Source organism: Thamnophis sirtalis, unplaced genomic scaffold (assembly GCF_051295495.1).
Source record: "Thamnophis sirtalis isolate CommonGarterSnake01/CBP01778 unplaced genomic scaffold, rThaSir2_p1.2 scaffold_12, whole genome shotgun sequence".
In the NCBI taxonomy this organism is placed as follows: Eukaryota; Metazoa; Chordata; class Lepidosauria; order Squamata; family Natricidae; genus Thamnophis; species Thamnophis sirtalis.
In genome coordinates, this window is record NW_028261392.1 from 41904581 (window position 1) to 41928573 (window position 23993).

The following is a 23993-nucleotide window of genomic DNA, read 5'->3' on the forward strand; positions in this document are numbered from 1 at the left end:
ACAATCACGTGCAACCAATCCCCTAAAAACAGCACCTTACATAAGGTGGAGAATATTGTATAATTCTATTGTATTGAAACATTTCAAAACTAAACTATAGCCTTTGAGAGGTAATTATGACAATTTCTTCCAATCTAATGCTTTATATCTTTGTTAAAGCTTTCAGTCAAAACACCCATCCTTATTCTGTCTTCTTATAGATGGATTTATCTCTGTGTGTACATTTTAAACTTTAATCTTGAACCAAAGAGACTTTCATGTAGCAAAAAATCTGAATCCTATCTGCCTCATATAGCCTTTTCATAGAATTTCATTTCTATATTATCAAAGAGATTACATGAATGGACTGCTTTAGTGCCACACATCAACATAAAAACAATGCCAACATTAAAAACATGTAAAGGAAAATGAATGTGGAATATATAAATAGGTAAATGATTTACTGGCGGTGCAATGCTTAGAATGCAGAATTGCAGGCAAACTCTGGCTACATCCTGGAGTTCAATCCTGATGGAGTTCAAAGTAGACTCAACCCTCCATCCTTCGAAGGTTGGTAAAATGAAGACCCATATTGGGGCAATATGGTGACTTTGTAGACCATCCAGAGAATGCTGTTAAGCACCATGGGGTGGTATATAGGTCCAAGTGCTATTGTTATTATTTTTAATAATATAAAATGCTTTACTCTTATGTAGAAGATAGGCATTGTATAATATTTTTGTTGTATAAATTGGCAACAGTATTCAACACCTGAAGACTTTCCAAATATTTTATACTGAAATAAAAATAAAATCCAATAAATCAAAATCAATTTGTTCAGAAATAGCACTGTGTTCAATCATAATTTTATTTTTGCCATTCATTAAAGTATTTTGACTTTACCTCTGATCAGAAAAAAAAAATTCTTGCTGAGACTATTTAAGTCTTTGGATCACTATGAAAATACATATGAGCATAATAAAAGGGAGTAAAAACATTCATTTTTAAAACAAATCCAAATAAGAGGATAATGCAATATGGGACTGAAACATTTTTTTAAAGCATGGGGATTGCAATTTCAGTTTCAGGATTTTTAAGTACAATTCAGTTCGGCCCTGATTACCAGCAATCACAGAGAGTGCTTTCAGTTCTGCTCAGAGGAATCTGACAGTGGGAATAGTGACATGGTATATTCATTATCTTCTATACCATTACTGAGAAACATTTCCTCAATAAATAGCAGCTATGAAAACATACATTCAATCAGAAATACTTGCTTATAAAGAACTTTCCCTTCATTAACATGGTTGGAACAGACACCAGTGTTATTTGATATGTATGTCATTGGATACTCCTGATTTTACTTTTTCTTTTGTTTTAATTATTGTCTGAAAGCCACCCGTGGGTATGGTGCATAAGATGGACAGCTAATATTAGTCAAACAAGCAAACAAACCAATAAGCAAGCAAGCTATTAAAATGACCTTCAGGAAATTTGGAGACTACTAGGAAACTACAGCTATTGTGCTTTTTTCAAAGTGAAGATTGTCTATGATGGATTATCCTTCTTTTATTGAGTGAGATAAGGCACTCCAGTTTCAATACTGATTTGTGTGTATGCTTTTATCATAGAGTGAATCTGACAAAGCTAAATAAGCAGCTTAGAACTGGGGTTGAAAAAGCCTATAAAGTGACAGGAGAGAGACAAACCAGAAACTGCAGGGAAAAAGTCAACTGACTCCTTTGTTCTAAAGATCCCAGTTGCTTTTTATAAATAAAAGGATATGGGATATCAGGATCAAAGCTAAAGTTGAGACGTAATTGCATCCAATATCCAGAAAGTTTAGTCCAGGTAACCAGTATGCCCCGAACTAAAGACATGTTTTCTAATCAACCATCTTAGTGTGGTGTAGAGCTACTATTTTTGTGTAGTATATACACATTGTTGCATTGGGAGCCAACACTTCAAAATTTAACATTAGAGGGCCAATTCATTTTTACAATTTGTACATTAATTTATCATTTCTTTCCTACTTTTCTTTGCTTAATCATGTGGAAATTCTTTTAGGAAAATGAAAAATGAGTCTGTGTCTTTTTGTTGATTAGTCTGTCTGTCTCTTTCTGTCTATATAAATCTGTTATAAAATGAGATGAATTTTAATTTACCCTGTTGTAGATAAAATTATACTGTGATTTTCTTTAGAAAATACAATAATACTCAAACAAACAAACAAACAAACAAACAAACAAACAAACAAACAAACCATAATGGGCTTCTTAAGCAGTTTCTATTAATGTGTGCCAAACATGCTTTTACAGCATTTTTAATTGTGCTTTAATAGCCTGATAATGTTTATTTATCTTTTGTTATATACTATTTATTGCTCAGAGATTGCATAGCCTTTTATTAGTACTGTTTAGTAATCAATGAATTGTGCAGCTAGTAGTATAACTAATATTTAATATTTAATTTTTATTGTGTCTCTCATTTCATTTTTATTCCCAAAGTAACCTTTGACAGTGAGATCATTTTCTCATTACTGTTAATTTATCTGCATTCTATTTTTGTGGATCTAATAATTATTCTTAATGTAGTTATATTGTTATTGTTTGGTTAGGCCTCACTGTTCACATATTTAATTACATTTCTAATTTGTTTTCAAATTATCAGAACCTTATCATTTTACAGAAAGAAAATACAGTATGATTTTTCTATTATTTGTTTATCACATGTCTTTGTCATCCCATTTCCCATGCATCTGTATTTTAAAAAGACACCCTTACGAAATGCATATATTTCTATACTGCTTATTGTTCAGAATACATGATAAATTTCATATAATATTAATATAATTATTTTGAAATCCTTTTCTTAGTTAATAGAAATAAGCACATGAAATTCATTGTTAAGTAGGATTCTGTTATTATAAGTGTGTGTGTGTGTGTGTGTGTGTGTGTGTGTGTGTGTGTGTATTCACAATAGTATCTTGGTATTCAATGTTAATTGCTTCCAGGAAGCATGATGAATATTAAAAAAGATATGCACCAAAGAAACCATGTGAGATAACATGTGATTATTTTGGGGGTGTTTTGACCAGGAAGGACTTCCTATCTGTCTCTTCTGTATGTCAGCAATCTTCCCAGCCTGGCCAAATTCCTGGCCACCCTCTACAGCCATTCCGCACTTCTTTTTATAGTGATCTTCCTGGCTTGGTCAATTTCCTGTCCATTCTCAATGCCCATCCCCCTCTTCCTATTGCAGTGTGTTGAGTACCAAGAAATAACAAGTTCCAGGACATTTTCACATCAAAATACACCGAGTACCAAATTTGATGAGTTTTGAAGCACTTAAGTATGGAGGTACCACTCTGTCTCTCTGTGTGTAACATACATAGAGTACTATGCAAAAGTGTTAGGCAGATGTGCAAAAATACTGTAAATTAAGAATGTTTTCAGAAATTGAAGTGTTAATAGTTTATTAAGTAAATGAACAGAAATTTAAATCAAATCAATATTTGATGTGACTATGGGATTGAATCAAGATCACATGAAGTGTTGGATAGCCATTTGTCTGAAACAGTTTAGAGTTTCCTACCTAGGCAGGGGGTAGAAGACATCCAAGGTCCCTTCCAACTGTCCTATTATATTGTATTACCCTTTGCCTTCAAAACAGCATCAATTCTTACACTTGCACAAAGTCAGGGATTTTGTAGGATTAGAGTTAGGTGTATGATTAAACAATTATACCAAGGTCAGATTATGGAAGACAGTTTCATGCCATAAGTCATACACCATGGCAAAACTGAGCACAGGAAAAGACAAAAAGTGGCTATACCACATTAGTAAGATTTCAAAGCAGATTGGGGCTTCAAGATCTGCTGTCCAAGCTCTTTTGGAGAAGCACAAAGAAACAGGCCATGTTGAAGACGTAGAAGAGATGAAAGACACATCATGCTTACTTCTCTTTGACATTGGAATATGTCCAGCAGTGCCATCAGTAGAGAATTGGCAGAAACCAGAGGGAACCAGGTACACCCATCTATTGTCTGGAGAATTCTGGCCAGAAGTGGTCTTCATGGAAAAATTGTGACCTAAAAGCTATACCTCTGACATGGAAACAAGGTTAAGCGACTCAACTATGCATGAAAACATAGGAACTGGGGTGCAAAAAAAAAGTTCAGAAGTTCTGAACTTATGAGTCAAAGTTGAGGTATTTAGCTGCAGCAGGAGCAAGTTTGTTCCTCAAAGGACTGGGGAGCAGTACAATAGTGAGTGTCTGCAAGCAACAGTGAAGTGTGGGGGGTGTTCCTTGCAAGTTTGCAGCTGCATTTCTGAAAATGGAGTTGGAGTTTTGGACAGGATCAATGGTGTCCTCAATGCTGAGAAATATAGATGTATATAGAACATCAAGACCTGCATGAATACACCGATGCCGTATTCTCATATATCAAAGTTTGCACTGATAGCGTAACAGTGGACAGGCGCATCAGAGTTTATGGGAATTTCAAATCCTGGATGATTGCCAAGGTACAGTTGCTTCTGAGAGCCAGGGATTCTGTCTTTAAGGCAGGGGACAGTGATATATAAAGATAGGCAGGGCAAACCTCAGAAGAGGCATTAAGAGGGCAAAACAACAAGACAAACATAAGGTGGAGAACCATCTAGCAGACAACAACCTGAAGAAAGTGTGGCAGGGACTGCAACATCTAACTAATCATAAGGGCAACATGATGAACATGGTCAACACTGATGCCTCGTTGGTAGAGGAGTTGAACAACTTCTTCACCTGCTACAAGGTGAAAAGACCAGACCCCATAGCCTCTGCCCACCAGCCTTCTGATTCCCAGCCACTCACTCCTTACCAACACCAAGTGAGAGCTATATTGAAGACTGTGAATCCTAGCAAAGCTGCAAGTCCATATGACGTGCTGGGGATAGTGGTAAAGAATTGTGCTGATCAATTAGCAGGGGTCCTGACAAGGATTTTTAACATCTCCCTGCAAACAGCCAATGTTTCATCATGCTTGTAAGCAGCCACTATTGCCACAGTCCCAAAGAAAACAGCAATTAACTGCCTAAATGACTAGAAACCAATGGCACTAATGTCTGTAGTTCTGAAATGCTTCGAGAGATTGGTCTCCAACTGTTGTAGCATAAGTGCAGGCATGCATAGGTATGCTGGAACATGTATACATCAGCAGTAATGATTTACTATACCATAAGGTCAGTAACACAACTTGCTGACTTTAAGCATTATGTAGGGCAGAGGTTACAACTTGCTGATTTTAAGCATTATGTAGGGCAGAGGTTACAACTTGCTGACTCTGAGCATTATGGGGTCAGAAGTTTGTGTGCCAGTAAAAGATTTACCTGCTGACTATGAGCTTTACTAGGGTCAGAGGTTTGTGTGGCAAATAGATGATTTACCATATACCATAGACTTGTACAACCATGATTGGCCTACATAGACCTTGCAACTCCACCCTTCCTTTGTGTATACTCAATAAAAGAGGCCTCCGGACTCTGCTCTGGGTCGTCTCATCCCGAGGGAACTCGTGTCCGTGTCTTCCTTCATCATTGGCCTCATGGGCGACCCGCGGAGAAATCACATCTGATGACCCCAACGTGATCCGCGTCATCTCACCACCGGCTGGGAAAGCCTCGCACCCAGGGACGGCCATCGGCGAATGAAGCACCCTCTCATTTCGTGAGTATGGGGTTGGGTTTCTCGAAGGAACAGGTAGCGCACCTTCATGAACTTCGGGATATCTGTAAATCTTCTAGTGTAATTATTCAAGCGACGGGCAAGTCGCTTCCCGTTCCCCCCCCCCCCCCCGAAAGCATTTAATTGACTTATGTCAAAAATCACTGTCCAATCTACCCGGAAAAGGGGTCTTTAAAGCTCTCCTTATGGATAAAATTGCCACAGTCCCAAAGAAAACAGCAATTAACTGCCTAAATGACTAGAAACCAATGGCACTAATGTCTGTAGTTCTGAAATGCTTCGAGAGATTGGTCTCCAACTGTTGTAGCATAAGTGCAGGCATGCATAGGTATGCTGGAACATGTATACATCAGCAGTAATGATTTACTATACCATAAGGTCAGTAACACAACTTGCTGACTTTAAGCATTATGTAGGGCAGAGGTTACAACTTGCTGATTTTAAGCATTATGTAGGGCAGAGGTTACAACTTGCTGACTCTGAGCATTATGGGGTCAGAAGTTTGTGTGCCAGTAAAAGATTTACCTGCTGACTATGAGCTTTACTAGGGTCAGAGGTTTGTGTGGCAAATAGATGATTTACCATATACCATAGACTTGTACAACCATGATTGGCCTACATAGACCTTGCAACTCCACCCTTCCTTTGTGTATACTCAATAAAAGAGGCCTCCGGACTCTGCTCTGGGTTGTCTCATCCCGAGGGAACTCGTGTCCGTGTCTTCCTTCATCATTGGCCTCATGGGCGACCCGCGGAGAAATCACATCTGATGACCCCAACGTGATCCGCGTCATCTCACCACCGGCTGGGAAAGCCTCGCACCCAGGGACGGCCATCGGCGAATGAAGCACCCTCTCATTTCGTGAGTATGGGGTTGGGTTTCTCGAAGGAACAGGTAGCGCACCTTCATGAACTTCGGGATATCTGTAAATCTTCTAGTGTAATTATTCAAGCGACGGGCAAGTCGCTTCCCGTTCCCCCCCCCCCCCGAAAGCATTTAATTGACTTATTGACTTATGTCAAAAATCACTGTCCAATCTACCCGGAAAAGGGGTCTTTAAAGCTCTCCTTATGGATAAAATTGGGCACCTACTTCCATGAGGAACCCTGAGCCCCTCCGGGCATTTTAACAACATGGCATTTGCTTATCCAATGCCTCCAAATTCACGAGGAGGGTCTGGTCACGGTCACAGAGGCTGTGAAGCCTTTGCCGCCCCCCTTACCCCCCGCAGCCCCGCCGCCATACGAAGGCCCTGAAATTCATTTTGTGCCAACCGCCCCAGAAAATCCCTCTCCCCCTCCACCATCGCTACATTGCCCTATGCCTTGGCGGAGCGCTTTTGCCGATGCTTTGGAAATGGCACAAGAAGGGGAAATGGATCTGGCTCAGCATTGCCTCCCTGTAGAGTACACGCCTAACCAGGCTAATCCACAGGGACCCCAGGTCCCGGTTTACAAAGCCATTTCTTTTAAAATTGTTAAGACACTTAAAAACGCTGCTTCTCTGTATGGCGTGCAATCCCCATACACCAGGGGTTTAGTTAGAAGTCTGTTGACTGCCCCCCCCCCCATGGTGCTAGCAGATTGGCAATTGCTATTTGGCATGATACTCACTCCGTCTCAATTCGCTATATGGAATTCTGAATACCACAGGGAGGTTAACAAAATTGTAGCAAGGGGCCCTCTCCCGCAAAATGTGACTGCGGGGCATCTTAGGGGGAACGCCGGTTTTGATACCGGTCCCTTACAAGCTACTGCCCCTCGTGAAGCACTGGACTTGTTGGGGCAAGCTGCGGCGGCCGCCTTGGAAAAGGTGGACGACGTAGGCGGCCCCACGAAGTCTTTCTCAAAAATAATGCAGGGTGCAAACGAACCTTACCCGGAGTTCATTGACAGGTTGCAAAAAGCATTGACCCGACAGATTGACAACGTAGAGGCCCGAGCTGAGTTGATGTTGAAATTGGCCATGGAAAATGCTAACTGTGACTGTCAGGGAGTCCTCCGGCCCATTGCTGCCAACCCTGCTTCCACCCTGGCCGACTTTATCAAAGCATGCCGAGTGGTTGGGACCCAGGCATACCAAATGGAGGCTCTTGCGGCAGCATTGCAAACAACAAGCAGGAACGGAAACTGCTTCAATTGTGGGAAGCCTGGCCACTTCTGTAGTCAATGTCGAGCGCCACGTCAACAACAAAACCCCGCGGCCAGGGGGGTGGGCGCTCGCCATGACGAAGGAACTAAACCCAGAACGGTCTGCCCCCGATGCAAAAAGGGTTACCATTGGGCAAATCAATGCAGATCCAATCCAATACCAAGCGCGGGCCAGGGAAACTAGATGTGGGGCCTTCAGCTAGCCCCACTACAAAGGCTGAACCCACTCCACAGCGATTACCCCTTAAGGCCTCGGAAACGATCTCTGTCAGTCTGTCGGGTCATAATTATTTCCTGCCGCTATGCTCTGATTCTCCGCTGCCTTTGCTACCGCTTTTGGTTTTCCCTGATAGGGACTTTGTTACCCAGGGCATTTTGGCTTCCCCTTTTCTAACTGACCCAAAGGATCTTACCTCCATCAGGTTTATCTTTACTATTAACACTCCTTTGACTATTTCGGCGGGCCAATTGGTTGCTCATGCTATCCCTATCACCCCGGCTATGCAATACCCTAACCCGGAGCTTTTTGCTATTGAACAGACCGTAAAAGCGGCTAAGCCATTTGCTACCTTCTTGCTTAATGGCCGACCTTTTACTGGCCTGCTTGACATGGGAGCGGATGTTACTGTCATTCGCTCGAAGGAATGGCCTGCGGACTGGGACACTGAACCTTCCCCCCCGGTGAAAGGGGTGGGGGGATCCCAGCCCGCCCGCACCAGCCGCCATTGGCTCACCGTATCCTCTGCTAACACCTCCTCTGTAATTTATCTTAAACCTGTTGTTCTGCCTCTCCACGTCAACCTATGGGGACGAGACCTGATGTCTCGGTTAACTACCACTCTCACTATTGAATGACTCTGCCTTACCCTTACCTCTTCAACAGCAGTCTGGGTAGATCAATGGCCGTTGCCTTTGGAAAAATTGCATGCCTTAAAAATCCTCGTTGAGGAACAATTACAGGCAGGGCACTTGGAACCCTCCATTAGTCCGTATAACACTCCGGTATTTGTGCTAAAGAAAAAAATCCGGCAGATGGCACTTGTTACAAGACCTGCGGGCTATTAATAAGGTCATACAGCCTATGGGCCCCCTGCAGTGTGGGCTACCCAACCCCAATCTAATACCCCAAAGTTACGATCTCATGGTCATTGATCTTAAGGACTGCTTTTTCTCTATCCCTCTACGTCCTAAAGATAGGCAACTCTTTGCATTTACTCTTCTTGAGCCAAATAATTCCATGCCTAATGCTCGTTACCAGTGGACTGTCCTTCCCCAGGGAATGCTTAACAGCCCCACTATGTGCCAGCATTACGTGCATCAAATCCTGTTGCCCTTCCGGGAATTGTACCCCCAACTGTTGGTGTACCACTACATGGATGACATCCTGGTGGTGGCCCCCAGCCCAAAGGGCTCAGTCGAGGCCATTTTCCCAGAGCTCGCCAGCATTCTCGAATGGGGGGGATTGACAGTCGCCCCTGAAAAAATTCAAACCACTTCACCGTTCTCATACCTGGGTCACCGCCTGTCACTGGCCAGGTCAGTTCCCACATTATCCAGGATTGCTCTCCCCAGGGTTACCACCCTGGTGCAATTACAACAATATCTGGGAACAATCAATTGGGCATGCCCCTATATGGGGCTCACCACAAGCCAGTTGACCCCCTTATTTGCTGCGCTCAGTGGGGGGAAGCACCCCGCTGACAAAATTGAGCTGGGAGAAGACCAACTTGCATCCTTACAGCTGGTCCAGGAAGCGATTAGCAAAAATTGGGTGGACCGTTGCGTGGACAACACACCGCTTGAATTGGTTATTTTAAATACCCCATTGCTGCCCACAGGAGCGCTCATCCAAAAAATTGACACTAAGGCACTAATAGTGGAGTGGCTACATCTAGCTCACACTCCAAGAAACACTATAGTGCCTAAAATTGATCAAATTGCTCAACTGGTAATAAAGGGCCGTCTCCGCTCTAAATTGATGATTGCAAAAGAGCCAACTGTAATATATATTCCTTTCCCACTTCACGCATGGGAGCAATACTTGACCACTTCTGAACCTTTGCAATGGGCAACAAATGAGTGGTGTGGGACTGTCTCATGTCACTCCCCGAGCAATTTTCGCTTAAAACTCTTAATACAACTTCCGATCTCTGTCTCACGGCCTTGCTTGTCCGCTCCTTTGCCTTCCGACCCCACCGTCTTTGCGGATGGGGGAAAGACTCACGGAGCTTGCGCCTGGCTGCAAAACGGCTCTTGGGTTACCAGGACAACTGGTCCCCAAACCAGTGCACAGCGCTCAGAACTCTCAGCTGCTATTCTTGCCTTTCAACACTTTTCCTCTGTGCCTTTTAACCTCATACTGGACAGCCTTTACATTATGCAGGTCGTAAAGACTATCCATGAAGCCTATATTTCCCCTTCCACTGACCCTGCTCTATTAAGTCTTTTCTTAGCACTGCAACAGCTTATAGCTACTCGTCACCACTCCTTTTTCGTGGCGCATATTTGCAGCCATCAGCCGTTCCCTGGGCACCTTACGATGGGCAACGAACGGGCTGATGCTGCAGCCTCCACTCTTTTTCCGTCAGCGGAGGTTTTTACCCCTTCACAATCTACCCCATGGGAGAGCCATGCATACTTTCATCAGAATAAAAAGGCACTAATGAGACAATTCGGACTCTCCGCAACTGAAGCTGCTGTGATTCTTCAACAATGCCCCACATGCAGCAAACAAGGTCATAGCCTCCCCCTGGGGGTAAACCCCAGAGGGACGAAGGCATGCAAGTTATGGCAGATTGATGTCACCCGGTTTGACCTATTCAAACCCTGGTGCTACTTGCATGTTACCATTGACACCTATTCAGGCTTTATCATGGCTTCTCCCCAGAGAGGGGAAACTGTTAAACATGTCATTAATCACTGCCTACGTACCTTCTCGGTGCTTGGTTGCCCTGAGGAATTAAAAACCAACAATGGGCCGGCTTACACAAGCTCGGCCTTTGCTGCCTTTCTTAAGAAATGGGGCACCATCCACAAATTCAGCATACCCTATAATAGGCAAGGGCAGGCAGTAATTGAACGGGCTAATCAGACCTTAAAAATTGCCCTGAACTGTCATCTCGCCGGCGAAGGCTCTTTAAATCCTCCAAATTTACCGGCCATCCAAAATTTTCTCAACTTATGCCTTCACACCATTAATTTCTTAAATGTAACGGGAGTCCCTCCCACGACAGCGGCAGAACGACATTTCACTACGCCAACAACGGACCCAATGAGACCTCTTGTTTACTTCCATCAGCCCCCTGTATCTGACTGGAAAGGAACCCCGAAGCTCCTTGCTTGGGGAAGAGGCTACGCAGCAGTACAACATGGTAACACCACCATATGGGTTCCGGGGTGAGGGGTCCGCCCATACCACCCACCTGCTGTCGGACGCGCCTCCGCCATACCAACTGCCATCCCGCTGGATTCGGTGCTGCAAAAAACCAACAGCCTCACCCCCTAAATCTGGCATCATTCTGCAATGTGCCCAAACTCTTACCCTGGTGATCCTCGTGTTTGCTGTCTTCATCCTCCTGCTCCTGTTAAGTCACCGTAACACCGACATCTCCACTCCACACCGTGTGTCCCGCAGAAACACCCCCCATACAAGCAACTTCAACTGCAGCCAATGCATCATTAGAGTATCCAAAGGGTCGGCAACCACCAGCACGCTAATCTACTCTAATATCCCTCCCGAGGGATGTACTCAGGATCTCCCTAAGTGCATTCTTAACAAGACTGAATACATTGTCTGTAAACAGGGCAATGCAGTGACATGCCACAGCCCAGAAATACTTACCAAATACAACATTACCATATGGGCCGGTCTCGGCATTGTTGCTGGGAACACAGGGGCAGTCTAGCTTGCATACCTTAACCACACCATTCGCTCAAAAGCAGAACAATGGACTATTGACATTGGTGTCTGTCTGGCCATGGACAAAATAGCCTTTCACTCTTGTGGCTCCCACGCCTGGCGAGAAACCTACAAACATAGCCATAAATATCTTTGCACCCGTAACTAGCCAAACCCCCCTGAATACCTTCTTCACCCCTGCGCATCATGGGGAGACCCGGAGAAGACCATTTGGCGCGGAGTTTGTGATTACACTGGTGGCGGCTACCAAGGGTGCTACAACCCTTTGAACACTGCCAAACGCACTGTTGACTCTTTCCGCCGCCTGCCCAATAGCAACAGAGTATCACTCACCTTTCCCAAGGACCATCCGAAGATTGAAGCCTATGGCCTTGGGATCGATGGGACATGAAAAGATCCCCTCACGTACATTACCGTCCGAGTTGACAGTCTTAAAGAGCAAAGGCACATCCAGTGGTCAGTATATGACACTATAGAGAAACTTGAAACCCACTCCAAACCCATCGTGTCAGAAAAGGCTCGGAACCTTTTCCTTGAATTTGCCACTGAAATAGCCCAGACATTAGGTGTCAGGAACTGCTTCATTTGCGGAGGCACTAATATGGGGAAACAATGGCCTTGGGAAGCCCTGGAAGCCGACCCAGTGTTACTCAACAATTTGTCCCAATCCGGCAACATCACCATCAGGCCACAAGTTGCTGACACCACCTGGACTCTTACCACCAACATCATAGGCACTAACTGTTACTTCCGCAACGGCTCTATAGCCGTCGGCAACCTACTCTGCAAAGGACAATGGAACAATTCCACCTGGGCTTCTCCCACCAATATCACTCAACCCCCCCCCCCCAGTTAAATGCTTCCATCTTCTCCTACCTGTCCTCCTCCCACCATAACTGGATAGCTCCCATGTACTGGGTTTGTGGGAATTTCGCCTATGAATACCTTCCCCCTGACTGGGGAGGTTCCTGTATCCTGGCCTGGATTAAACCATCCTTTTTCTTGCTACCTCTAACCGTTAGGCAGGATTTGGGCATCCTGGTTTACGATGATTGGCGCAATAAGAGAGCAGAGCAGTAGACCAAACGGGAGGATTTGGGGGCGTCCGGGTGGGGTCATGGAAAGATGATGAATGGCCACCAGAGCGCATCATAGCGTATTATGACCCCGCCACCTGGGCAGAGGACGGCTCTTATGGGTACCGCACCCCTATATATATGCTTAATAGGATTATACGATTGCAAGCTGTCTTAGAATTAGCCGGAAATTGTATTGATAGGGCACTCACTGCTATAGCTACAGCGCAAGATAAGTTACGTACTGCGGTTTATCAAAATCATCTAGCTTTAGACTATTTACTGGCTAAGGAGGGGGGGTATGTGGGAAATTTAATTTTACAAATTGCTGTCTTCAAATTGATGAAACTGGCAAGGTAGTGGCCGATCTCACCACGGACTTGCGGAAATTGGTACACGTACCCGTGCAAAAATGGACAGGATTTCTGGATGATGCAGGTTTCCTGGGAGGAATTTTTCGCAATTGGAAGCAAGCCGCCTTCATGGTAGGCATGGCGCTCCTAGGGTTTCTCCTTTTGCCCTGCTTAATCCCAGTGCTCCGAAGCATCATTCAGTCCACAGTAGAAAGTATGACACAGAGCAAAAACATTAACACAGCAACCTTTGATTCGCAACACAAAGCCCTGCTAACGGCCCTCTCTGATGACAGACCAGAGGAAGACGATACTCCTTTCTGACTCCTCAAAATTTAAAACAAAGGAGGAGATGTTGTAGCATAAGTGCAGGCATGCATAGGTATGCTGGAACACGTATACAACAGCAGTAATGATTTACTATACCATAAGGTCAGTAACACAACTTGCTGACTTTAAGCATTATGTAAGGCAGAGGTTACAACTTGCTGACTTTAAGCATTATGTAGGGCAGAGGTTACAACTTGCTGACTCTGAGCATTATGGGGTCAGAAGTTTGTGTGCCAGTAAAAGATTTACCTGCTGACTATGAGCTTTACTAGGGTCAGAGGTTTGTGTGGCAAATAGATGATTTACCATATACCATAGACTTGTACAACCATGATTGGCCTACATAGACCTTGCAACTCCACCCTTCCTTTATGTATACTCAATAAAAGAGGCCTCCGGACTCTGCTCTGGGTCGTCTCATCCCGAGAAGACTTGTGTCCGTGTCTTCCTTCATCATTGGCCTCATGGGCGACCCGCAGAGAAATCGCATCCAACACTTTAGGACATGTCTCCCACCAGACTTTGACAAACATCAGTTTGTCTACAGGGGGAATAGGTTCGGCAGACAATGCCATAGCTACTGCTTTACATTCTGTAGCGAGCCATCTGGAGAAACCCGTAAATTATGTCAGGTGCTTTTCATAGATTATAGCTTGGCCTTCAATACCATTCTGCCAAGCATCCTTATCAAAAAGCTGACTGACTTGGATTTTCCCTCTTCCATCTGCAAGTGGATCAAAGACTTTCTGAGGAACTGGCCACAAACAGCAAGGGTTGGGTCTGTCATATCCACCTCCCTGAAGCTTAGCAGTGGCTCCCCACTGGGTTTTGTGCTCAGTCCCTACCTGTATTCACTGTACACACGATTGTGTATCGTCTGACCAATCCACTGTGATCATTAAGTTCGCAGATGATACCACCCTATTGGGTCTTATTACAGGTGGAGACGAAACAGCGTACATGGGGGAGGTTCAAAAACTATTCACATGGTGCTTACAAAACAACCTGCACTTGAACATCAGAAAGACAAAGAAGATGGTGTTAAACTAGAGAGAGGCCCCTGCCCCACTTTACATCGAGGGTGTGTGCGTGGTGAGAGTTTCCTCCTTTAAATTTCTGGGAGTCTATCTCAGCGAAGATCTCACCTGAGAAGTTGGCAGGGGATGGGAGAATAAAGGGGACTTCTCTTGTTGTGCTAAATCACAGCCATAGCTCCAAAATGGTGTGTGTGTGAGAGAGAGAAAGGTGTGTGTGTGTGGGTGTGTGTGTGTGTGTGTGTGTGTGTGTGTGTGTGAGAGAGAGAGAGAGAGAGAGAGAGAGAGAGGTAGGTAGGTAGGTAGGTAGGTAGGTAGGTAGATAGATAGATAGATAGATAGATAGATAGATAGATAGATAGATAGAGATAGATAGATAGATAGATAGATAGATAGATAGAGATAGATAGATAGATAGATAGATAGATAGATAGATAGATAGATAGATAGATAGATAGATAGATAGATAGATAGATAATCATTCCAGTTGCTTGGCTACCAGAATCTGATAGAGTGACATGGCCACAACTGCTGAACTTTGATGAAAAGGAAGCCAGAAAGAAAGAAAAAAGGGAAATTGTGAATCATTTTAAAGTAAGCCAGCAGCAACCTGAAACCTACTTTTTCAGCAAGACACACACACACACACACACACACACACACACACTTCCATGGGCCAACCCCTAAATTCATCCCAGCCAAACAAACAAATGAAATATTAAACATTAATGTTTAATTGAAACCCATGGAAGTGGTGTGCATGTTGGTGTGTGTCTCTCACTAGAAAAGTAGGTAATAGATCCTGATAATAAGAATAGTACATTTCAGTCACTCTCTTTATGTCTCACCATGCACTATCCAAATGCTACTGACAAAGGCTCTCTGTAACCACCACCACCACCCACACACACACACACAATCCAAAGGCTGCTGGTAAAGCCTCTCTCTCATCCCCTCCCTTTGCCATCCAAACACTGCTGGTGAATGTGAGGCATATTTAATTGTCTATGAGGGGAATTGGCTGTGAAGATTTGGGTTGCAATGCATCGGCCACAATTGGCAGCCTCGGAGAAGCAGAAAAGAAGTTGTGGTGGCAGTATATCAGCAGTGGAGGACCAGCCGTGGACAAAGAGCCATGGTAGCTCAATCCAGGGTGAAATGGACAGGGTCGTGTAGCCATGAAGAATTGTCCCCAGACCCTTCTGTGAGTGACTCTCAAACACGATTAAGGTCTATTGAGATCAACTCAACATGGCTTAATTGAACTGGAGAAAAGCTTTAGGGTACATTACCACTATTAAGAAGCAGTGCTTTGATATTCAATTATATGACAAGCAGCACATTCAGCCATATGATGATTAGTATCATAAAAACATTAATTCCATCTGATAATCTACTTTATAAAACAAGTTGATTATTTATATAACAATATCCACTTTTATAAGCATTGTAACACACTTCAATATAGTTTATCAGCCCTCACAATCAGCTAACCATTAAAAATCATTTTTCATAATTTCTGAAATCAACATATATTTATAATCATTTTCAGAACTGCATTATTAAATGCTGTGTATTTGTTAAAACCCTGCATGCCAATAATAACAAAAAGAAACAAAGTTTCCTAAGCTACAATTTAAATGTTATATTTTAATTGTTTCTTTAAACTTCCAATGTATCACGATGCTTACATCATGCTGCGTTGGGTTACATCATGTTATGACCAGTGATGTAACCCGTCGCAATGCAATGCACACATCGCATTTTGTCAGTAAGTTAGAATATTAGAATGTTGTTGACCTATCTAGATGGACATTGCCATAAGGTAGAATATACTCCTTCTAAGTCTCTAAATACAAACTGGTACCTTCTTGAGACATACAACCAAAGCGCCAAAATAGTGTTTTATTCAATTTTACACATAATTAGTGTGGAAATATACACTGAACGGCACATTTTCCCAGCAGCAACCACAATGTTTAAGACAACCCCTGCCCACCACAAGCACTCTGTATATTAATTATAATTGTGTTATTTCTGTAATCGTAATATTCATATGAAAGATCAGATGGTGACATTTTTAAGAAGGAAGATTTTGCTTAGAATATTAGAATATTCAACATTGAAAGAGTATAGGGTTCAAATTCCTTTTTAGATACAAGGTTGCCTCTGTAACAGGTTTTTTTTTAATATAGTAACATAATAATAAAGCTGCTTCAAAATATTCTTAGGAGGATAGAAGAAAACAAAATCTAGCTTGAGTTCTTTTAAGAAAGTTTGGGATAAAATATTATCTGAATAATTGCAATTTTATGGACATCCTCTGTTGATTTGTTAATTAGTTTATTTGAACTGATTTTATCAGTCATCTGAATATTATATTTGATTTTAGGGTTAGGGTTATACAGTTATGGGATAGCTACATTCTGGCTACATTTTGATGCTAAGTAGTTGGTATCAGATCCACCTCGAAAGCTTATCAATAAGTGGGTACTGATGTGCTTTAGGGATGAAAATTAAATTTCAGCCAACATAGGAAAATCATCTCCACCCCTTATATAAAATGCCCTAATTTCAAAGAAAGGGTGAGGATCAATTCTGAAATGTATAAAACACAAATAAAGGTTCACACTTTTGATCCAAATTGAATGTGCATGTTCCAGATTATTGCTCTCCAGAGAGAGGTTTAGAAGAAGTTTGAAAGCAAATATATGTATCCCAGGATAATATTGCAGGATCCAATCTTGTTCGGTTAACCAGACCAGAAGTTTATTCTTCCAAGCTTTTGGACTCATGCTGGAGCCCATCCTAAGAGAACTTCTATTTACTAAAATGTGTGACTATTCTACTTGTTCTATTTATGTGGTGCCTGGTTGGGTGTAGCTTCTTATTGGTTGATTGGAGTGTTGATGGCTTGATATTAATCCATTACCTATTGTTTCCTTGCCAAGTCCTTAGCTCCTAAGTACCTGATAAGCTGGTGGTAAATCAGCACTCCACAGGATAACATGGATGTTTACAGAAGAAATTTAGAAAAATAATGTAGCCCAGTGACAGCAGTTGTAGAGCGGATCTATCATTGTGATACTGATCTATCCATACATAATATATTACTAGTAATTAGTAATAACTTTCTGTAAATCTAGTTAGTTAATGAAACATAATTTTTCATAACTTAAAAGAACATCAACTTGAAATTATAAAAATAAAATGTTCAAAAAATCTAGGGTGAAGAGAGACTTACAGTACATTTTTAAAAAAAGAATTAAATTCTAAAACAATTAGATTGTATTAGATTGTTAGCTAGATTGTATTCTTCTCTTGCTCAATCAATCATCTGGATTTAAATATACAAATTTGCACATTTATTTCAATCAGAATAGAGCTGGAAGGAACCTTGGAGGTCTTCTAGTCCAACCTCTTGCTCAAGCAGGAGCAATAGCAATAGTTAGACTTATATACAGCTTCATAGGGCTTTCAGCCCTCTCTAAGCGGTTTACAGAGACAGCATATTGCCCCCAACAACAGGAGACCCTATACCATTTCAGACAGGTGGCTGTCCATTTTTTTCTTTAAAACCTCCAGTGATGAAGCACCAACAAATTATGAAGGCAAGCTTTTCCATTGATTAATTGTTCTCACTGTTAGAAAGTTTCTCCTTAATTCCAGCTTGCTTCTCTCCTTGATTAGTTTCCCTCCATTGTTTCTTATCTTGCTTTCTGGTGCTTTGGAAAATAAGTTGGGTCCTCTTCTTTGTGGCAAATACTGGACTACTGCTACCATGTCACTCCTAATCCTTCTTTTCTCTAGACTAACCATACTCAATTTCTGCAACTGTTCTTCATATGTTTTGTCTCCAGGCCTTAAATTGTCTTAGCTGCTCTTCTTTGCACTTTTCCCCCCCAAAGTCTCAACATTTTTTGCAATATGGTGATCCAATCTGGATGCAGTATTCCAGGTGTGGCCTTACTTCACATGGTTTTTATTCTATACCTTTGTTAATGCAACCAAGGATTGTATTAGCTTCTTTGGCTGCTGCCCCACACTGCTGGCTCATGTTTAAGTGATCAGCCACTAGGACCCCAAGATCAATCCCACAGTTATTGTTTTTTGAGCCAGGTTTTGCGTGCTCTGTACTTGTGCCTTTGGTTTCTCTTCCCCTGGGGTAAAACCTTACTTTTCTCCACATTAAATTTCATTTTGTTGGATAGGGCCCATTGTTCAAGTCTGTCAAGATCTTTTTGGATTCTGAGTTTGTCTTCCGGGATATTGGCTATTTCTGCTAGCTTAGTGTTATCTGCAGATTTGATGACTTCCCCTTCTATTCCTTCAACTAATCATTTATGAAACTATTGCAGAGTACTGGGCCTAAGATGGAACCTTGTGGTACCCCATTGCTTACTTCCCTCCATGTAGATGTAGTACCATTAAGAATTACTCATTGAGTACAGTTTGTCAGCCAGTTAGAAATCTATCTGGTGGTGATGCTGTCTATTCTACATTTTTCTAGTTTACCAAGAAGTAGGTTGTGCTCTACTTAGTTGAATACCTTGCTGAAGTCTAAATATACTATATCCACAGCATTTCCCTGGTCTATTAATTTAGTCACTTTGTCAAATAATGAAATAAGATTGGTTTGGCATGATTTATTTTTAACAAACCTGTGCTGGGTTCTAGTTATAATTTTATTTATTTTTAGATGTTTGCAGATCTATTTTTGATTATTTTTCCAGTATCTTCCCAAGTATTGTTTTTATGTTCCTTTCCAGTCCAAATGTCACACTTCCTAAAAATAGCAAAGCAAAATAATTATTTGACATAATGCATTTGAATTTACCATTTTCCCTTCAGATTATTTTGTTATATATACTGTATACTTTTTTGTCCTTTATTATTAATTAGGTAAAACGAACAACCAAAACAAAAAGAAAAAAAAGAAAAATGAAAAGAAAGATATGCATATATGTATACCTAATCTAACTTTGCATTAAAGCAAATGTTAAATTGAAATATGATTACTTAAAAAAAACTTTAACAAACAAGAAAAACAGGAGAAAGCGTAATTTAATATTTACCCCTCTTTTTCTTCCTCCTCCCAAGTGGTAATTAATTCTTAAACTCTCCCTCCCCAATGTACTCTTGATTGTTATTTTATGTTGCTACTAATTGATAAATAAACAAATAAACAAATAAATAAATAAATTTTGGACCAGTACACAAGTAAAATAAGATGCCTTGCAATAACCTTCATTTGACCCTAAATCCATTTTAATGGATTTAATAGATATGAAAGGATCCTAGTCTGTTACAAAGAGCAAGAGTTAATATTATTATAAATTAGGGATATTATGCACATAGAACATTTTAATATTGGAGGACCAATTAACTACATACATAGAACTATATTAGCATGATGCTGCATTAATGGAAAACAAAGGAAAAGAGTAGATTTCTAAATCTAACTATAAAATTAGTTGTCAGCCTCTGCTTTGCTGCTGCTTCGGCTGCCATTGAAATGGGGAGGGGGGGCATGGTATTTGGGAGGGGTTTACTAATTGTGCTGGAGGAAGATTCTGGAGTTCTGCTGCCTGTCGGATTGCACATGCGGAGGAGGTTCCCGCCAAGGCCAACGGCACCGACATTCCATCTCGGTGATGATTTTCGAAGTTATCTCACACCTGACACTTGGGATAATTATGATTGGACTGCCACTGGGATGCCAAGGGGTGGGGAATGGGTTATTTTATATATCACTCGCTTTCGCGCCTAAATAATCAGTCTTCGCTTTGCTACTCTTCTAATCATTTATAATTAGTAAAAGTACACTTGATTTCTATCAATGGAGTCTCGTGGTCTTCTTTCCTAATTACTCAATGAAGAGGTGCTGACAGTAAGCGAAGACTCACTCACACCCCACCAGGAGGTTTCAACCTACCGTGGGGGGTGTACTCACAAGAAGGAACGAAGAAAATGTCATTGCGAGTGAGCGATGAAGAGGAGACTGAAAGGGAAACTGTAGACCCATCTTTACCTGAAAGGCTGGCTGGCCTAAGAATAGAGGAGCCTGCGGTTCACCCTTGATGGACTTTAGGAGTGGGGCAAAAGGAGGATAGTGAGATTTTGGATGCTGGAGTTACCAGGAGAAAACAAAAGAAAAAACCAGCCGACTGGGAAGAAGCCATGACCGAGCGGAGGTCCCGGGAAAGAGAGCAAATGGAAGAATTTGAACAAAGGTACTCTATGCAAAAATTTAGGGAGGGTGAAGAGGCCGAGGGGGAATGGGAGCAAACAAACCCAGAAACAGCTTCCCCCCCCCAGCCAGAGCTGCTGCCAGAGTAGGGGGGCCCCCAAGAAGATGCAGAATGGCAAAAGTCCCTCCCTTGCCAGTAAAATATAATGGAAATCCCAGGGACCTGGGTCTCTTTGTTATACAGATTTGGAATTATATGGAAATTTATGGGCCCGATTTAGAAACAGATGAAATGAAAGTGCGAATGGTTTTACTTTCTTTGGAAGGAAAAGCGGCCAATTGGATGGTCAGCTTACACCAATGTAACTCCCCCCTCCTGAGGAATTTTGATGCCTTTATGACTGCACTAAAAAGGAGATTTGATGATCCGCTGATTGAGAAACGGGGGAAGGTGAAATTTATGGCCCTCAAACAGGGAGATAGACCGGTGGCTGAATATATTCAGGAGTTTCAACAGCTTTCTTCTTATATGAGAGGCTGGTCTGAAGATGCACTGCTCGACCAGTTTGCATTGGGATTAAATGAGGACATTTACCAACAATGTGTTAACAGACACCTTCCCAAGCGAGTTACAGCTTGGTATGAAAATGCAGCAGACGTTGAGCTGGACTTGTTTAGACTTCAACGTGTGAAAGAGGAGAAAGCAGAGAGATCACCACCCCCAGCTCAAAGGGCGCCATTCCGCATCAGGGGTGAAGGGAAGGGAAGCTCCGCCGGCAAGGCCAAGCCTTTCACGTGTTTCCGTTGTGGGAAAGGGGGCCATCGCGCCATGGATTGCCACGTTAAACTTCCTGCAACCACCCCGCCCCCTGCCAAGAGGGAAGGGAAGACGAGCAAGACCCCGGGGAGGAAGAAAGAGGCTGCTTTCGCTGCTGAAAACACCCCCCTGCGTTTCCGGCAAGAGGCGGAAGAAGAAGCGGACGTCACCACCAGCTCCTCTGATGACTCCGATGATGACACCTCGCCTCGTTGGGTGAGTTCGAATAAAGGCCCCATGTTGATCCCAATAGAGTTAAGGGTGCCACCCGATGGGGAGACAGAACAGCTTCCCACCCTCCTTGATTCGGGCTGTTCAAGATGTATGATTAACCCTGCAATGGTTAAAAAACTGGGCTTGAAATTGAGAACTTTGAAAACCCCTATTGTTTTTTGCCAAATTGATGGATCCATTGCAGGGGGTGGTCCAGCCCATTTCTACACTGAACCTCTAGAGATGAAAATGGGCACCCATGTAGAATTGATCTCTTTTATTGTGGCTCCTGGAATGGACAGACCCCTTATTTTCGGACTCCCCTGGCTTCGTAAATGGAACCCTCGCATTAATTGGAGGGAGGGGTGGCTGCGTATTCGGACCAGCACAGCCCCAGACGGGGAGGCCGACGCCCCAGAGCCTGCTGGCTCCAGCCCCGCATTGGCCGCCAGGGGCCAGGAGAAAATTGAGGGCGAAGAAAAGATTCCAAAAGAGTATTGGGACCTGAAAGGGTTTTTTAGTGAAAAATCTTCAGATAAACTTCCACTCCACAGACCTACTGATTACTCCATCGATATTTTGCCTGGAGTAAAGCTTCCAAAGCCCCAAATATATTCAATGTCTCCTAGGGAAATGGAGGAAATGAGGAAATTCATTGATAAAAATTTGAAAAGGGGTTTCATTGAGCCAGCACGGCCCAAGGTAGCAGCACCCGTGTTGTTCAGAGAGAAGAAAGATGGCTCCCTGAGATTATGTGTTAATTTCAAAAACTTGAACTGCATCTCAGCTCAGAACCTATACCCATTGCCACTGATGAAGGACATGCTGGCCCAACTGGGAAAGGGCCGTATTTTCACTAAATTGGACCTCAGAGAAGCATATTATAGGGTCCGCATAAAGGAGGGGGATGAGTGGAAAACGGCTTTCAACTGCCCCCTCGGTTGTTTCCAGTTCCGGGTGATGCCTTTTGGCCTGCAGGGGGTGCCTGCAGTTTTCATGCAATTAATTAATGAAATTTTGCATGACCACCTTTACAAGGGCGTTATCGTATATTTAGATGATATCCTTATTTACACTCAAACATATGAGGAACACGTCACGTTGGTCCGCACTGTCCTGAAGAAGCTCCGGGCCGCTGAACTTTATGCCAAGTTGTCCTCTTCCCTAAGCAGATGCGCTGGGCTCAGCATTTCAATCGGTTCAATTTCACACTCAAGTACATCCCAGGAGGGAAAAATGTTATGGCTGATGCTTTGTCCAGACTTCCTCAATACAACTGCTCTAAACTCAGTGTTATCTAGCCCGTGATTCCCACGTCCAGCCTCGCTGCTCCTGTTGTTACTAGGCAGCAGGCACGCTCAAAGGTGGAAGTGTCTCAAGATTTTCTCTCTGATCTCAAAAAGGCCCTTCCCCAGGATGACTGGTTCCAGCAGCATCAAGGTGAATGCACAATAAGAGACGATTTGCCATGGATTGGAGCGAAACTTTAAGTCCCTGCCTCTCTTCATCTCGTTGTCCTCCAACGGGCTCATGATTCCAAGTTAGCGGGTCACTTTGGATTTGTGAAGACGCTGCATTTGGTGAAACGGCAGTTTTGGTGGCCCTCTTTGAAAAAGGACATTGAACTTTATGTTGCCAGCTGTCCGGTCTGTGCAGCCGCTAAACGGCCAGCAGGGAAGCCGCAAGGTCTACTCCAAACTGTAGCCCACCCTGTCGCCCCCTGGAAGGAGATTTCTATGGACTTTATTGTCGAACTTCCTGAGAGCCAGGGGCACACTGTTATATGGGTGGTTACTGACTTATTTTCCAAACAAGTTCATTTTATTCCGTGCCAGAAGATTCCTTCTGCAAAGACACTTGCTAAACTCTTCATTTCTCACGTTTACCGTTTGCATTGTGTGCCTGATCGCATCATTTCCAATAGAGGTGTGCAATTCACTTCTGTTTTTTGGAAGGAATTTCTTTAAGCGCATTGGCTCCGCCCAGGGTTTAAGCTCCGCCCACCACCCTCAGACTAATGGGGCTTGCGAGAGGACTAATTCTGTTCTAGAACAATATTTATGTTGTTTCATCAATTACCAGCAGGATGATTGGGTGGACTTGTTGCCTCACGCGGAAGTGGCTTATAATAATTCCGTACATAGCAGCACTGGATTCACTCCTTTTCGAGTTGTGTTTGGCCAGGACTTTGTTCCTATTCCCGAGGT

At 42.9% G+C, this 23993-nt stretch overlaps 1 protein-coding gene across 2 annotated transcripts in view; it reads right to left on the minus strand.

Moving 5' to 3' along the window:
• The window catches only part of NLGN4X (neuroligin 4 X-linked), a 236946-nt gene that overhangs the window by 96371 nt on the left and 116582 nt on the right, over positions 1–23993 (minus strand). The window lies entirely within an intron of this gene.